At 33.4% G+C, this 19,445-nt stretch overlaps 1 protein-coding gene across 1 annotated transcript in view; it reads left to right on the plus strand.

Annotated features, from left to right (window-relative positions):
- Positions 1-19,445, plus strand: part of GPC5 (glypican 5) — a gene marked incomplete at both ends in the record, with an annotated part of 1,313,977 nt that overhangs the window by 1,030,017 nt on the left and 264,515 nt on the right. The window lies entirely within an intron of this gene.

Genomic DNA, 19,445 nt, shown 5'->3' on the forward strand with positions numbered 1-19,445 from the left:
ATCCATTACCATAAAAAGTTGTTACAATATTATTGACTGTATTTTCCCTGTGTACATTATGTTACCATGACTTATTTATTTTATAGCTGGGCTTTTTACCTCTTAATCCCCTTTCCCTGATCTGTCTCTGCCCCCACCACTTTCCCACTTTCCCACCCAACCACCAGTTTGTTCTCTGTGTCTGTTAGTCTGTTCCTGTTTTGTTTTGTTTGTTCATTTGTTTTGTTTTTAGATTCCACATATAAATGGAATCATATGGTATTTGTTTTTCTCCATGTGACATTTACTTAGCATAATACATTTCAGGTCCATCCAGGTTGCCAAAAATGGCAAAATTTTATTCTTTATTAACCCTGAGTAATATTCCACTGTGGGGGATGTGTGTATGTGTGTGTGTGTAAATATACATATATATATATATATCACAATTTCTGTATCCATTCATTCATCCATCAGCACTTAGATTGCTTCCATATCTTGGCTGTTGTAAATAATGCTATTCATATATCTTTTAAATTACTATTTTCATATTTTTGGATAAATACCCAAAGCTGTGATAGCTGGATCATATGGTAGTTCTATTCATAATGTTTTGAGAAATCTTCATACCATTTTCCATACTGGCTGTGGCAATTTACATTCCCACCAACAATGGACAAGCATTCCCTTTGCTCCACAGTCTCTCTCATACTTGTTATTTCTTGCATTTTTTGATAGGAGCCATTTTTAATGGTGTGAGCTGGTTTTGATTTGCATTTCCCTGATTAGTCATGTTGAGCATCTTTTCATGTGTCACTTGCCCATCTGTATGTTTCTTTGGAAAAATGTCTATTCAGATTTTCTGCCCATTTTCTAAATCGGGATTTTTTTTGTTGTTGAGTTGTTGAGTTGTGTGAGTTCTTTATATATTTTGGATATTAACCCTTTATATGTATATTGTTTGCGAATATCTTCTCCCATTCAGTAGGCTGCCTTTGTGTCTTGGTAGTTTCCTTCATGGTGCAAAACTTTTTAGTTTGATGTAGTCCCATCTGTTTATTTTTGCTTTTGTTGTCCTTGCCTGAGGATATATATTCAAAAAACTATTGCTAAGACCAGTGTCAAAGAGATCATTGACTATATTTTCTTCTAGGAGTTTTATAGTTTCAGGTCTTACATTTAGTCTTTAATCCATTTTGACTTTATTTTTGTATATGGTATAAGAATGTGGTCCAGTTTCATTCTTTTGCATGTAGCTGTCTAATTTTCCCAGCACCATTTATTGAAAAGACTATCTTTCCCCCATTGTGTATTCTTGCCTGCTACTTTGTCATAGCTTTACTGACTGTATGAGCATGGGTTTATTTCTAAACTCTCTATTCTGTTCCATCAGTCTTTGTGTTTGTGTTTGCACCAGTACCATACTGATTTGATAACTTGATAGTTTGTTGTATAGTTTCAGGTCTGGGAACACTATAGTTCTAGCTTTATTCTTCTTTCTTAAGGTTGCTTTAGCTATTCGGGGTCTTTTGTGTTTCTATACTAGCTTTAGAATTATTTGTTCTAGTTCTGTGAAAAATGACATTGGTATTTTAATAGGGATTGCATTGACTCTGTAGAATGGATTGGGTATTATGGACATTTTAATGATATTGATTCCTCTAATACATGAGCATGATATATCTTTCCATTTATTTGTGTCATCTTCAATTTCTTTCATCAGTCTCTTATAGTTTTCAGAGTACAGGTCTTTCACTGCCTTAAGTTTATTCCTAGGTATTTTATTCTTATTGGTGCAACTGTAGATGGGATAGTTTTCTTTATTTTTATTGTATAGTTAATTACATATAGAAATGCAACATTTTTGTATATTAATATTGTAACCTTCAAATTTACTGAATTCATTTATTATAATAGTTTTTTAGTGGAGTGTTTAGAATTTTCTATATATATTATTATGTTATTTGCAAATAGTGACAGTTTTACTTCTTCCTCTACAAATTGGATGCCTTTTTTTCTTGCCTAATTGCTGTGGTTGGGACTTCCAATACTGTGTGAGTAAAAGTGTTGAGAGTGAGCATCCTTGTCTTCTTCCCAATCTTAGAGCAAAAGATTTTAGCTTTTCACCTTTGAGTATGATCTTAACTGTAGGTGTGTCATATTTGGCCTTTATTGTGTTCTCTCTGTACCCACTTTGTTGAGAGTTTTTATTATAAATCGATGTTGAATTTTGTCAAATATTTTTCTACATCTAATGAGATGATCATATGATTTTTATCCTTCATTTTATTTTATGTGGTGTATCATCCTGGAGAATGTTCCATATGCACTTGAAGATAATACATATTCTGCTGCTTTTGGATGGAATGATGTGTATATATCTATAAAATCAATCTGGACTAAAGTGCCATTTAAGGGCAGTTTTCCTTATTGATTTTCTGTGTAGTTGACCTATCTGTTGATGTAAGTGGGGTACTAGTATTGCACTGCTGTTTATGTCTCCCTTTATTTCTGGTAATATTTGCTTTATGTATTTAAGTGCTCCTATATAGGGTGCATAAATATTTACAAATGTTATATCTTTACATCCCTGGAATGAATCCTACATGATCATGTTGTATGATTCTTTTAATGTGCTGTTAAATTTGGTTTGCTAATATTTGAGAATTTTTGCATCTATGTTCATCAGTGGTATTGGCCTTTAATTTTTCTTTATTTTCTATCTCCTTGTCTGATTTTGGTATCAAGGTAATCCTGTCCTCATAAAATGATTCAGAAATGTTCCTTTTTCTTCATTTCATCTTTTTTTTTTTGGAATAATTTGAGAAGGATAGGTATTATCCCTTCTTTAAATATTTGGTGAAGGTCGGTGAAGACAGCTGGGCTTTTGTTTGCTGGGATTATTTTTGATTATTGATTTAATGTCATTAATAGTGATCAGTCGGCCCAGATTTTCTATTTCTTCATGATTCAGTATTAGGGACTTTCTTATATTTTCTAAGTCTTTGTTGGAGTTCTCACTGAGTTTCTCCATTCTTCTCCCAAGTTCAGTAATCAACCTTGTGACCATTTCTTTGAACTTTATTAACAGGTAAATTACTTATCTCTGTTTCATTAGAATTTTTCTGGAGTTTTATTTTGTTCTTTGGTTAAGAACATATTTCTCTGTCTCCTCATTTTGCTTGACTTTTCATTTTTGTTTCTCTGAATTAGACAAAACAGCTACCTCTCCCGGTCTTGAAGGAGTGGCCTTGTATGAAGTCATCCTTCCTGTATAGTCTAGATGCCATTTAAACTGCTGTTTTTTCACTCTGTCCTGGGGCAGGTGAGTCTGTCCCAAGCTCTCAGCAATATCACTCCCTGCAGGTCAGCACATTGGGGGTGGTATTCCTGTGTGTACTGTGTCTCTGTCTTTTCTGTTCATTTCTATCTGGTCCTTATATGTACAGTAGCTATTTAATCACCCTTTAGGTCTTCTTCAGATTCAGTGTGTTCATGGGAAGAAGTGAGTTAACAATCTTTTTATGCTACTGTGTTGGACCCCTCTCCTATACTGGATCCAAACAGAAGTACTTTTGATGTAGTGAACATGCATTGAAGAAGTAGAGATGTTATACAAGTTAGTTAGCCATACTGACTAATGTCAACTGCCAGTTATGACCAACCTGGGTTGGGAGAAAATTGTGCTTGTTTACCTGTTTTCCGTAAAACTGGGTTCCCTTGGTAGACTTGCTTAGTATTCTCATAACTTTCTGTCCTAGCTGTGGTTTTAAAGGGTAAACAGGTGTTGAAGGGAACTAGCTAAAACCTCAGGAATGAACTGAATTTCTACAGCCTCATTCCAGAACCACAGGGACTCTTTGGAAACACATTGATATTTCATAAAAGAATGTTTTGTTAACATTTTTATAACTAAAAAAACCCATTTATAGTATTGTCTCATAAGAATTTTAACATTGCTCAAGGAACATTTAAATTTACTGTTTTGCCAGAATGAAACAGTGTGAAATTTTTACATGACAGCTTCTCAAGTGATAGAATTTAGGCTTTATTGTTGATTGTATCTTCTGTTTTCATGCTTTGGTTTTTTTTCTCAGCTTTTATCCATCTTACATTCCAAATGGGGTTTGTTTGGTTGTTTTTTTCCAAGCCCATGTGTTGAATAACAAACACATGGTTACTTGGTACCCTGCCCCCCCGCCCCCACTTCTGGTTTTGCTGAAGTGGTGCCTCACAAAATTGCATGTTATGCTACTACTGAAGCAGAATTTACTTTTTAAATTCTTTTCTTGTCATTTAATAAACTTTTGAGAGGAAGATTAATTGTGTGAGCTAAAATCACTAACTTGTAATAGGAATTTTGTTTCCATATTGTTCAGAGATTTTTAAAAATTTGATTTAGGATTATGGTATCTGATCATGAGGTTTCCGTATTTATGTGAATGGAGAGGGGAAATGTAAAAAAGTACTTTCTCATTGAGAGTCTAGAAGTTTCTAATTTTAAAAGATAATTTAGTATGATGATTCCAGGTGTATAAACATTTAGGAAGAAATAAATTGATGTTGGTGTTTTTAATGAGGAAGTAAGAAATCATTTTGATTGGAAGGGGAACTTGTATATGGGTGAAATGAGCTGTGCTATATTAAGGGAAACAGAAGAGAGGAAGATGAGCTAAAATAATAATAAACATAAAGCAGAATCAGTCAAGGAATGTATTTGCTCAAGTGCTGGAGATAGAAATTTAACTATAAGGAAAGACAGTGTTTGAATGACATTACCCCAAATTTTCTATTTGAAAAGTGACCTGATGATAAGTCCTGAAGTCTATGCTGATGCTTGAGGTATTTTTATCTGTTTATTCTCAGCTGTCTTAGTCATAGGAGGCATATGTGGAAGGAAGGAAATCTTTTTTAGTGATTCACTGATAACAAGAGAGAAATTCAAAATGAGTTGCCAGGAATAAAATAGTAGGATTTTAAAGGATTTCTGTTCTTACTCACTGTGAACTTGCCAACCTTAGACTGGATAAATTAATCATGCTCTGATAGGGTAGCCCCAGACAGCCAACCTTTGAGCAGCTATTCTTCCTAATAATCAATATAGCAGTTTAGCATTTAAACCTGCCTCTAGGCTAAAGGGCATAGAACTCCCTGTGAAAAATCTTTATATTCTATTCATAATTCTTTGTTGGTAATATAAAATGATTTTTATTTAAAAAATCCAAAATAAAAAGCTGAATTATTGTTATTGCTATTTTTTTCTTCATGATGAACATAAAAATTTGTTGTGATCAACTTAATCTCATATTCAGGTAAAGGACATGAAATAGAATGTATATTGGTTTAAAATCAGTTTTTTAATTTAATTTTATTTTTTTAATAAATTTATTTACTTATGGCTGTGTTGGGTCTTCGTTGCTGTGCATGGGCTTTCTCTAGTTACTGCAAGGGAGGGCTACTCTTTGTTGCGGTGTACAGGCTTCCCACTGTGGTGGCTTCTCTTGTTACGGAACATGGGCTCTAGGCGTGTAGGCTTCAATAGCTGTGACATGCGGGCTCAGTAGTTGTGGTTCACAGGGTCTAGAGAGCAGGCTTGGTATTTGTGGCACACGGGTTTGGTTGCTCTGCGGTATGTGGGATCTTCCTGGACCAGGGCTCGAACCTGTGTCCCCCGCATTGTCAGGTGGATTCTTAACCACTGTGCCACCAGGGAAGTCCCTTTATTTTATTTATTTTTTAATATTTATTTACTTTATTTATTTATTTATTTGGCTGCACTGGGTCTTAGTTGCAGCATGCAGGGTCTTTAGTTGTGGGATGCAGGTTCTTAGTTGAAGTATGCAGGATCTAGTTCCCTAACCAGGGATGGAACCTGGGCCCCCTGCACTGGGAGCATGGAGTCTTAACCACTGGATCAGCAGTGAAGTCCCTAAAATCATTTTTAAAGAATATCAAATGTTTAAAGTAAATATACCAAGTATGAACTAAAGAATCAAAGTTATAAAAAAGACTTTAATGATCTCATATATTGGTGAATTCCTCTATTTTTAATGTATATAAATTATTTAAATGTAATGTTTTAGATATAAAATATATATTATGTATAAATATATAAAATATATTTAAAGTATGCCAAAAAAAATAATATTGTTTAGTTTAATAACTGCTATGAAAAAAAACCTCCAAGCCTTCCTCTCCTGTGTTTGTCAAATTTCACACACAAAAATTCTTAAAATTAATAATAATTACGATGTTTAGAAATACTTATGCATTAAAATTTATCATGTTCTAAGGAAAAAAATATGCAAACTTTTCTCTGGAAAAGCGGTGGCCAGTCACAGCTTTCTTTTAAAAATATGTATATAAACTTTAATCCCTTTTTGGGAAATTCATCTTAGGAACTTGTGTAGAAATCAGTGATATTTTAGAGGATGGCTGCTCTCGTCTACCGATCCTGGTTTTCAGCTGCAACATTTCCACCTCCAGCTGACCCTGCTCGCTTCAGACGGGACCCAAGGATCCGAATTGGCTCTGGCCAATCTATCCCGTTACTGTCTGTCCTGAATCAGTGATTTTTGTATACTGTCAGACTCCCTTGGTTTGTCTCAAGTCTGAAGTCAAGGGGAGATTCTGTCAGCAACCAAGGACCTCTGTTCGTCCTGAATGGTGGGTTTTTCCTCCCAGTTCCAGGGCTTGTCCCTTTACTTGTGCTCCTAAGTGTACAGTTACACCATCCTCTAGATTGTCTAGTTGGTGAATATATTGTGCAGTGTTAAATACATTGCACCCTTAAAGTTGGTTGTCCATTTTATCTTTAAAAATCTGAACATATAGTTAGCATATACTTCAACTCCTAGTGAAATTTAAATATTAATAAAACAGTATACCCCCAAAAATATGTATATAAACTTTAAAATTTTCCTCGCTTTGTTGTTCTTTTCTTTTTCATGTGGTATAGTCTCAACACTTGAGTCTTTCTATGACTTTTCTAGGAATTCTTATTTCTTGGTGTTATTTCTTTGTGCCTTTCATCATACAGAATCTGTTCTTCAAATTATACAACGCTGAAAGTGAGGAGAGTATAATAAATGAAATTTAGAGAGAAGCATTTAAAATAGATAATAAGTTATCTCCAATGGGCATCCTTATACTAATGCCCAGAATTTTTGTCTTACTATATCTAAAATATTAATGCTGTCATTTTCAAAACGACAGAAAGTGAAACTGCATTACCAAATGGTGAAATATATCAACGGGTTAACCATAGTGACCTTCCTAAATTATGGACTTTATTGAGTTAGGCCCATATGACAAATACGAATATTATTCTTATTTTCCACTCAACATGTCAGGTGAATAAAACTAGGACATGAAACTAGAACTACTCTACTGTGGCTCATTTCTATGTGGTTGAGTTACTTATTTTTTCATGCTAACAGAGAGAGAAAACCTTAATTTTTCTGACAATATAGGTTATGAATGATATTTATTTATTGAAGAGCTGTGTTTAAAAATGTTGTCTCTGACCTAAATTAATAATTCTCATTCAACCAAAACCAATGAGAATCCACCTCTTCACAAGCTGTTCTTTCTGTGGGTTTTAAGGCAGAGTTCAGCTCTGTTCAGAGACCTTGAACAAAATCAAAATCAATTTAGAGTTTATCTATACTTTTCACTATGTCTTGTGCCACTTCCTGGCATTGAAATGGTTTTATGTTTGTATGGGCTGCCATCATGCGCTAGTATTTACAGAGCTTGACTGTTCAGCGAATGTGAACAAACAGTACCCCCTCCTACAAAGTAAAAATAAACTAGAACTTATTGCCCATTAACAGTCAGAGAGAAAATGAAATCTCTTAGAGAAGGAAGTATTTTTCCATCTTACATCCTCAAACAGTTTGCCTTTTTCTCATTTTGCTTTTCTGATTTTATGTGATAAAAAGCATTCCTTTGCTAAGTAAGGTTTTTGTCTGGATGATAGAGGGTGAGAAAGGGCAAGTTTCTTTTACCAAAAGAAATTTTCTTTTTCATATTGTCTTGGTCTTGTTACATATTTTATGTCTTTCTTGTTACAGAAAAATAGATATAGCTATTTTTTCTGTAACATAAAATAACACAGACAACTACAGTGCAAGGATACTAAATATTTTCCCTTGTTCCTTAAGCCAGAAATATCTGTTCTTCAGAGAAAGGAGTGTTTTTATTTTCAGTGTTTTCACTTTAAACATTTTAAATCTAGGGGTTGTGATATTTCTTATATGTACCTATAATTTGTTTCATTCCATTGATATTATTTACATGTTATTTGGATATATATGTATCCATTTATAAATTATTTCATTCCAATAATAGAATTAATAAAAAAATAAGCACGTAAGAGTCTTACTAACATTTTTGTACATTGTCAGTAGGAAGTAAACATTATTATCCAAGTATTCAGTCTATCACTACTTATTAAACTATTCTAAGGAATTAAACTCTTCAGCCCCAAGGAAATACATTATCTCTACTCAATATATGTGTCTCTGATAGTACTTTTGTCATTCTGATAAGTAATTAGTAAGAAAAAAATCTATATATGTATATACGTATATATATAGTTTATGGCATATATGGAACCAGAAATAGAATATAGATTAACTTTACCAAATTACAGAAATAACTGGATGTTGAAATGGACCTCTTTTGTCAGGATCCAGAGGCAAAGATTAAAAACATATGTGTCAAGTAGCATATACCAAGGTCGGATGCAATACTATTTATATAAAACTTGTAAAGAGGATTGTTAAAACTTATTTGGGATCTATTTGTTGACTGAAATTTTACATATTTAATAATAATAATAGTAATTATTAATATATTAATACTGTATGTAATACGTATAATAAATTAAGAAATTAAGATACAATATATGTACTCACTATATATACACTTAAGATTTATGCCTTTCATTTTATGTAAAAACAACTTGCTTTCTGTCACTTAAAAATATCAGTAAGTATATATCATTACCAGCAGCAGTAGTAGCATAAGCAGCAAAGTCATTATCTTGGCAATATTTGAATCAGTGAGAGAGGAAAGAGACACAAGCCTATCCTTGTTTTTTTTTGTTTGCTTTTAAAAATAAACTAAATATAGTCAAGTGATTGATGTGCTTAAAGATGTTAGAGTGAGAGTGCCCTTATATATGCTCTGGGAAAATAAATAGAGCTTTAACCCTAATGGTGAATTCAGTGTGTCCAGAAAATGGTACTGGCATTGTATTTTAGATTTTGTATTATTGGTATTAGTTATACTCAGCTTTATAATCCTAGGATCAGATATTCAATAAATATTTTTTAAAAAACTGAACACTGATTCTAGGATTCTTTGCATTCAGAAACAAACAAAAACTTCTTTGTATTCTGAATCAAAAGGCTAAAGAATTGAAGTACACAGTACAGCCCAATATATGGTAGATTAAGATTTATGTACTTATTACTATGGTAACCACCCAGAAACACTGATGAAATAAACACAGGCAGCCAAAAGAGAAAAAAATAACTAAATAAAAATTGGGGTCTCAGAAACCTTCCTAAATTCTTAAAAGTCAGAACTGGTCAGATTAAGCACAAACTTCAAAGATAAAACAAAACATCTAAATAAAAGGAAAACTTGAGGTGTTTAGCAACCAAGAAATTTCTCCAAAGTCATTTACTTGGCAAGACCAGAGAACTGCCATATTTGAATTGCACTTAGGAACACAACTTCAACTGGAGGGGCTACAAGAGTAACACAGAAGCTTAGTGTAAAGACATGAAGAAAGCAACCCGTTTAGATTTTGATTTAGATTTGGCATGGCAGAGCATGAAAATTTCTTCACTGGGTTGAAGCATAAGGGATCTTGAGACGAAGTCTAGATGTTAAACTCATTTGGTATGAGAAACAGTAGGAGGTAGGAGGTGTAACAATATATATTGCTTGTGTGAGAATAATGTGAGAAGAAGAAACAAAAAAAATGGGAACTATGAAACCCTCCATGGAAATACAGAATTAATCAATGTGTAGACCATTTGGTGAGCAAGAGTCAAGTTAATGTCTGGAGACTTTCTCTGAAGGACAAACTAAACTAATTTTTAGGTGTTCAAAAAGTTTATTATTTTCTAATTAGTACTGTAATATACTGATATGCATTAATTTAAAATATTAAATTATTTAGGACTTTTCAGAGATTTTTCTATGCTAAGGTACATTTAGAATTCCCATGAAGGGAAATAATATACAGCATTTCCCAAACTTCAGCTAGAATCTTTTTTTTTTTTTAACTTTGAGAATTTTGAGCAACTAGTATTCCACAAAACCCTCTCAGAAATACTGAATTGAGATATTTGAAGATTGAGGGAGGAGAATAATACCCATCAAACACATATATTGAAATAGAGGCACTTAGCTTAGTGCCATGATACCAAGACAAATAAGATATAGCCCCTGCCCTCAAGAACATATCTGTGGTCTCAGAAAGATGTCACAAAAGAAAGATTGACAGGGAGAAAAAAATAAAGAAGAATGAAAGAAAGAAAATATGCATGTAGGATTCACTGGGACTTTACATAGTCTAACTTTGTAAAATTGAAAAAGAGCAGGGTTCTTATTTAAAGAAAATGAAAAATTTAAAGAAATTAAAATAAAATAATAAATAATTGAAAATAATTTTGAAAAGCTAAGTTACTTTTGTAAGTGAATGGTAAATGGGAAAGAAATGTTTAAAGACTAAACCAGTGGAAAGGGTCATATTTACCAATGGCATCCATCACAATGTTATTCATTTCAGGAGTATGAATTGTAAAGACTTTTGAGTTGAGAGCCAAACTCTTTGAAATAATTTTCTTTCATTTACATATGATTCCTCAACTCAGTTACCTCTGCATTCTGGACTCACATCCTCAACAGATTTCTTTTGATATTTCCCCGTGTCTTCTAGGATTTCTAATTCCAAGAAATACTGTTTAGTGTTTAAATAACTTGACCTGTTTAAAGCATTGAATACTGTTGTTGACTCCCTCTTCATTGATAGGTCCTTGGTCTCCACAACAACCTCTCTATTCTTTCTACTTTGAAATTTCTGTGTCTGCTTCAAAGGCTTCTGTTTTATTTCTCAAGATTCTGGCTTGGACTTTTTTCTTCTCAGTCTATTCACTCTTCGTGGCTAACCTACCCCATGGCTTCATAATGACTGCATATTAATTAGACCGTGTTGATATTTCCAGTCCATAATGTCCTCCTGATTTCCAGACTAGGTCTCTACACACCTCCTCATCACCTCAACCCATATGCACTATGAGCAGTACAAACTCAAAAATTACATAACTGATCTCTTACTTCTACCATTTGTTTCTGCATTTATATGTTCAATATATATAAATACAACCTTCAGATAACTTGTGTGCCAAAAATGAAATCTGTTAGACAACATCAACTTTAATCTCTAGCCCATGATATCCAATAAGATGATCTCTAACCCATTATCAAACCTGGCAGTTCTACCCTGTCTCAAAACTAATGTCTGTTCTGCCACCTGTGTCGCTGCATTAGTTCAGTCCTCCTCACTTCTCACCTTGATGATTGGGTCAGTCACCACAACTCTTATTTTAATATTGTTATTTATTAGCACAAGTAAAGGGACAAGCCCAAGTCAAGAGGTGACTACTTAGAAGAAACCTTTTTGGTATGTGGACATTATGAAACAAATACACACACACACATATAGTTTTCAATTTCAATAAACTACATAGTAATGTCCCAAAACATTTCCAACTTGTGAGTGTGATACAGTATGGGACCAAAGAAGGTAGGTATCAAAAATGGATCCAGGATGAAGGAACAGAGAATGAACCATCTGGCAGATATATCACACATTTAAACTGTAAGATCCATTAATCTTCCAAAGAAAAATTGTTCTCTATTATCTGACAACTTCCCAGGATCTTGAATGGTCTGCCTTTCCAATACTCTGATTTCTTCAACTTTATAAAAATGTGGAGAAAGCTATTTGTGCCCAAGAATGAGTCCTCTTGTAACTTCACAGGAATTCCTCAGTTAACATTTTAATATTTCTCCCACACATACAAACTCCATCCCTTATATTTAATGAGCTCACACTTTTATAATGATGGCATTTGACAGTATGACTGATGCCGTCTCCCAGGCAAATTCAGTTACAACCAAAATTTTAGAAATCAGTTTTGTAGATCTTATGATAAAAGACAAAGGACACATAAATTATATATTTATTAATATGTATCCATGCAAAAGAGAAGAAAAGAAGACCAAAATTAAGATTTTCTCATAGTCATGGTTCAAACGGGGACAGAGTAAGAGAAAACATTATGCACAAATTATTTGATAATGAAAAATAGATTTCCATTTTAACAGAGGTTCTCCTAAACAGCCATGTCACAAATGCTTTGAACGTTATCAATCAAAATGTCCTACTGTTATTCTTCTACTTAAAAACTGCCTCAGTATTTTCATAGAAATGTAATTTTTAAAATAGTGGTACTTTTTGATTATAACAGTGTTATATGCTAACTCTAGATAACACCAGAAATATAGAAAACCTGAGGTTAAAAATTAAAATCACCATTAAGGCAACTACACCATACTTTTAGTTTTAATCTATTTCTTTTCATTGTTTTTTTCTGTACACACAGATTTAACCAAGTAGCTAGAGAAAGAATGACAGAATAATCCAACATAAGTTAAACATTAAGAAGTTATAAGAATAAACTTAGTGAAATATAAACTCACCTATAATGGACTTGAAAAAAAAAATTTACTTCAGTAGGCTACTAAAGAAATTATTTCTCAAATATAAACAGAGACAGAAAGGAGACAGTATTGATGTTAAGAAAGAGATAGAAATCATGACAACAGATAAAATGTATGAAATATTATGTGGAAATTTGTACAAATAAATTTGAAAATTTGATAAGAATATTACTAGGTAAAAACATTTGGATGAATCTGTTAAATCTTCAACAAATAATACTCTTTTAAACAGCTTTATTGAGAAATAATTTACATACCATAAAGTTCACATGTTTAAAATGTACAGTTCCATGGTTTTTATGTTTACACAGTTGTGCAGACATCTCCATAATCTAATCTTAGAACATTTCATCATCCTAAAAAGAAACCTTGTACCCATTAGCAGTAACTCCCTATTCCCCATTTCTGGTTTTTTAAAACAGTGCCAGAACATAGGAAGAAAGGAAAGTTTCCAAAAAGATTATACGAGACTGCAAAGCTAGCTAAATAAACCCAGACAAGGTGTGCATGCATTGTCTATCTGTATCTGTATGTCTGTTTATCTAATCTGTTTCTCTCTACCAAATTCTCACTTATGAACATATGTATAAAATAGTAAGTAAAATACTACCAAATCAAAATCAGAAGTTTATTGAAATAGTAGAACATCCTGCTCAGGTAGGATTTACTCCAGGAAAGCAAGGAATGATTAACTTTAGAAAATATTCATTCAGACATATTAAAAATAATCATCAAATGATCATCTTGAAAGATGTCAAAAGTACTTAATAACTCAAACATCTATTTTTTAAATGAAACTTTTAACAAATTTTAGAATAAAAAAATAATCTTATGCACATATGCAGCAGAAACCTACTTAAATGAACAGATGTCTAATAAAGCCAGAAATGAACAGGTTTGCCATCATCATCAAAAATGTTTACACACATTTATACACTGTTTATACATGTTTAATTAGAAAATATAGTTATATGAATATACATAATATAAAAGTATATATAATTTGTTTTGATTTTTAACTTAAAAATAAAATTATAAAATTACATACAGAATAAAACATGGATATGTTAAATATTTGTATGTTAACACAGTATGTGAACATACATAATCCATATGTTAGCAAAATACATCTATTCCCTGTGTTGCACCCTTAACCTTAGTGAAAGTCATCAGAATAATATATATCTAAGAATACGAGAGAATTAAGTCTGGCATATCATCAAGTAGGAAATGTATTCTATACACAAGTGTTTCCTTCATGGAGAATAACATAAGTAATGTTTGGGTGCTGTGGCTGGATTATTTTCAGTAATCTTATTTGATTTCATTCATGAATATGTATTTTTGTATTTTCCCTTTATTTCCTATACATTGTTTATTTGGAGTTTATTGTGTTCAACAGGGCTATAAAGAACATGACTGGGTTTTATTTTGTTTGTTTGTTTTGAAATTGTGGTACTATGTCTCCTGCTTTGGCTCTTTACAATTATTTTAGCAAGATCGTGATAAATCTATATTCACACCACCATCCTGTGCAACAGGGTACATCAACTTGCCAATTTGATGGACAAAACTTGTATTATCTAGTTTTAATTTTACTGGTTTTACTGGAAGGGAGAATAAACATTGAGAAATATTTTATTAATAATTCAGATGTCTAAAGAATCTGGACATTTTAAACATGTTTTTCTACTAGAGTAGTAGTTTTTTCTTGTTGACTTGCAAATTTTATTTTTATGTTTGTTGAAAGTTCTTTTTCTATCTTTGTGATTTTAGAAAAAGTCATTGAAGAAATATTTATTGATACCTAATATGTGACAGGCAGTAGGTAGAGACCGGAAATGCACAGTTGCAACCTTCAGGAAGTGTATGAAATACAGACAGGGATCTGCTCAGTGCTGATATTACTGTAATAAGTACTCTGGAACAGCAAGCAAATGCTGCTAGGGAGCAAAGAGAAGCATCCAACCAGAGTTTTTGTTGTTGTTGTTAATATAATCACCTATGTAATTTTTTTTTTCCTTTTAGAATTAAATTCTTAGGAAGTCATTGCCCATCCAGAGATCAACTGCATGTACATTTGTATTTTGTTCTAGATCTCTATATTTTCTTAATTGTGTTAACAATGTCTAGTTGTATTGACTGTGGTCTAAATGTCACCTGCACAGCTTATGGTCTTTTGTATATGCTGAGATAGTCTCTGTAGTCTGGTGTATAGGTGTTTCTTTTAAGTAGTCCATAAACAGAAGGGGAAAAAAGTTTCTTACTGGCATCTCTGAAACAATATAAGATAGCAGGGAGAGAAGGAAAAGAGGGAGAGTGGAATAGTGTTTTTATCTACACAACAGTTGTCACAGAGTATAGGGATAACCAGTTTGGATGCTGGTTTTGTTTTGTTCTTAGAACATGTTTTGGATCTCTGAACAAGAAAGCAACACAAGAGAGATATAGTGCTTTCCTACCTTTGTTTGATGGTTTAGGTCTGCATTTTTTGTCACAGAAGTAATGGTTAGGCCACCAATCACTTTTCTGAATCCAGCTTCACAGATAGGTAGAAGTTTCTTGTAGATATTCTTATGAATAGGTATTCTGTCTTGACATTTGGATGTTGTTAAAGTATGTTTTTTTTTGTTGTTGTTGTTTGTTTTTTTTCTTAATCTGTTAAGTCCTTTAGTAAGAGGTTGGGAGAAATGCTGTCAGGTTGGTTAGAAAGATGAAGCTTACATAATAAGTCCAAGTAGATTTTATAAAAAATAAGTTAGTTATGTTCCCCCTGATCAAAATCTCATTGTCTTAAAATGCAAATCCCTTTGTTTGGCAGAGAAGGTAATGCTATAGCCCCCCAGCATATTTTCAAACCCATTTCCAAACTTCTCCATCAATTACCATCCATACTGAGACCCAGATAATTATCTTCAGTTGCCCCGGACTCCAGGTCCCGCCTGTGCTTCAATCAGCTCCAACTTTATTGAGTACCTAACTCCACTAATGACTTAAATCAGTTCAGGAATCATTTCCTCTGGCCAACCTGGACAAAGTCACCCCAAAATCAGCTCCTCAGTTTTCCCTAGAGTATAGCAATTGTCACACGATGTTGTAATTGCCTGTTTTCCCTCCGAAGACTGTGACTAAATATGTATCTCCATATATCCAGAGTCTGACACAGTACCTTTAACGTCAGATGTTCCTTGATATTTAATCAGTGAGACAATAGAGGAAGACTGTGTTTAAAGAATAAAATTACATTCTATATCCAGATAAAATGGGAAATGATAAATACAGACAGTTTGGGATTCAAGAGAGTAAAAACCTGGGATCTAAGTTAATAAAGGAAGATATATTTTCATCATTAGTAAAAACAGGTAACTGGAAAATCAAGATGGGACTAAGGAAAACAAGAAATATTAGATAAAAGTTATCTATTTAGAGATGTGTGTCATGATTTGCAGTAGATCAAGCACACAGGACTTTAGCAAAGCTGGTGAAGGTAGTGCTTTCAATAAAGGGAAGCAATGCTTGTATAACCTTTTTACAGCTTTTATACGAGGCCTATAAATTTACTAAGTAAATTAAAATGATTGCCTCTATGCTCTTCATTGTGTATTTTATAATACAAAAAATTAACAGAGGCAAATTAGATATTATAGGTTAGAATTAGTTACTTTGTAACTTTTTCCAAAAATTACAAAATGTACATAATTGCATGGAATATAAACTCATATCACCTTAGTATTATATCAGTTCTTAAACTCATTATCTTAATCAAAATAATTAAGGATTTAGTTATTCATGGACTCAGTAATTTTTCTCACCTAAGGTTGTGTCTGTTATATATGTGCCTTTTAAAAAACACAGCTGTATGAAAACCTACCAATACCTCTCATATAGAATATCTTTGGGATGGGCAGGGAATGTATATTTTTTTTAAGTGCTACAGGGGATTCTGCTGTACACTTCTTAAGATCACAGATACAAGGCATAAAACAAAGAACTCTGTTGCTAACTCTTGGAATATAGTCTAGGATGATACTGTATTATTTAGTGTATATAGTAATAGAAAATAAATAAAACAAATATCTGAATAAATATTAATATACTTTCACCACATGCAGGAAGTAGTGTCCTGAAATTTCCCCTTGTCTCTGGGCTCCATGTGATACTGGTGCTGTGAAGTCAGCATGGTAGAGTCCCCTTCTGACACATATGATTTCTACACTTTTGCAGGCGTGATTGGCTGGGAGCAAACCTCAAAAGACACACTTGTAGTCATGGTGTTGCAGTCCATTGGCTGTTTCTTTTAAAAGACTACCAACCTCCTTTTTCAACTTTTGCTTGGCTAGGAAGAGATCAAGGTCCACACGTGGTTCCTGGCTTATTCTCCCCCAGGGCACACTTCTCCTGGTGATTGACAATATGAAAGAGACAACTCCAACACTATGTCTCTAAACCAAGTTGAGAGACACTATGTCTCTAAAGAAACTCCAACACTATGTCTCTAAGTGTGAGATTTCTTACACTTAATGGACAGAGAACAATGCAGTGTGTTGGGGTAAAAATATACACATTAGCAACAGTATGTCATCATCTGGACAGTTCCACCGACTTCCCTAGGTCCTCATTCTTTGGGACCCCTGTGCAGGCACCAGACGTACAGCATTAACTTCCAAAACAAGCAGAGAAGGTCCTCAATTAATTTGTTTTTCTACTCTTTTCCCCTAGGATATCACCTTATAGTAGAGATTCTTTTTATTTTTAATTTTATATTAGAGTATAGTTGATTTACAATGTTGTGTTAGCTTCAGGTATATAGCAAGGTGATTTAGTTATACATATTCATATATCTATTCTTTTCCAGATTCGTTTCCCATATAGGTTATTACAGAGTATTGAGTATAGTTCCCTGTGCTATACAGTAGGTCCTTGTTGATTATTTTATGTAAGTAGTGTGCCCTTGTTAATCCCAACCTCCTAATTTATCCCTCCTCCCCCCACCTTTTCTTTTCGGTAGCCATAAATTTGTTTTCTATGCATAACAGAGATTCTTAACCTTGTTGCTTGTTCCCCCGAATCATGACTTTAAATGCATAAAATACAATAGATAGAATTGCAAAATAAAGCAATTCTATTGAATATTGTTATCAAAATACAAATTGTAATAAGGCCTATGCTTATTTTTTAACATATTAAGCAATAAAATCTGCTAGTAAGTCTAGGAGCTGCTTTGATTATAAAATTGTGATCTGTGTATATGATACTTGGAGATCTCTACAACAACCATGATAGGAAAATATCCAGTTTCTCCTAGTGACAAAGTCACAACTAATACTACAGTTGTGGTTAATAATGGTTGAGGGAAATCATGTCAGCTAGAGGTTAGTGAAAATAAAAGCGTATCTTCTTCCCTTCAAAGTTCATGAACTCCCCACCTCCGAATTCTATCGACAGACCCCAGTGGGACCTCCACTTAGGAGCCATTGCCTCATGACTTTTGCCGATGTCAAAACTACAAAGCAAAATGACCTCTGCCCCTTCCAGGTCCCGCCATTTCTAAGTAGAAAACAGGCCAAAAAAGTTCTGGATCGGGCTGTAGCAGAAATGGTTAAGGTTTAAGATTGGCCGCCATGATGATGTGAGTGGGGAAGTAATGGGGAAAGGACGTGTGCAGATGGCAGGAATCTAGAACATCACTGGCCCTCTGTATCACTGATAGCTTGGTGTGAAAGCATTACTTACAGATGAGAGTCCTTACCAAGCAGAACGTAGGAGAATCCCAGATTAGGAACAGCCTCACTTTATTTTACACAGGAAATCTTTCTGTTTCAGATTTGGGGAATTAAAATGATTCCCCTGGATACCAGGAAACACCATCCTTAACCAGAGCAGAGAGCAGGTATGTCCATTTTATAGTAAGCATTCAGAAGGAAAAAGACCAGGTTTTCCCCAGTGAGTACAAATATTAGAGTGAAAAACAAACTATATATAGATCCTATCCCAAGGGCCAGGTCATAAAGGGTTGGGGAGCCAGTGAAGTCTACCAAAGCACAATTCCAAATTCCCTAAGTACATTTCAAAGAAAACACAGACTAATATAGTTAAAACCTTTGTAATTTGGACCACAATATTGGGATGACGATTACTTTTAAGACATGACCTTGACTTAGCCATAGCACTATCCATGACACTAGCCATAATATTAACATCCTCATCTGGAAAAGAAAGTACTGGTGCAATATGTAAGTTCTAGTAAGCCTACTTGAAATGATTACATCTTTTCAACAAATTATGTAATGCTTATTTACATAAAATTGTCATATTAATTGCCAGGATTATATAAAGATGAGGAACATCTAATAGGAATTTTAACCAGACATCATTTGTTAACTTCAGTCAATAAAGGCACTACTGGCATACCACGTTTTATTGCACTTTGAAGATGATTAGTTTTTTGTTTTTTTGTTTTTGTTTTTGTTTTTGTTTTTTTACAAATTGAAGGAGGTTTGGGGCAACCCTGTGTCAAGCAATTCTATTGGTGCCATTTTTTCAACAGCATTTGCTCACTTTGAGTCTCTGTGTCACATTTCGGTAATTCTCACAGTATTCAAACTTTTTGACTATTATATTTGTTATGGTGATCTCTGATCTTTCATGTTAATATTACA

This window comes from Mesoplodon bidens (genome assembly GCF_964165515.1).
Source record: "Mesoplodon bidens genome assembly, chromosome: 17".
Taxonomy (NCBI): Eukaryota; Metazoa; Chordata; class Mammalia; order Artiodactyla; family Ziphiidae; genus Mesoplodon; species Mesoplodon bidens.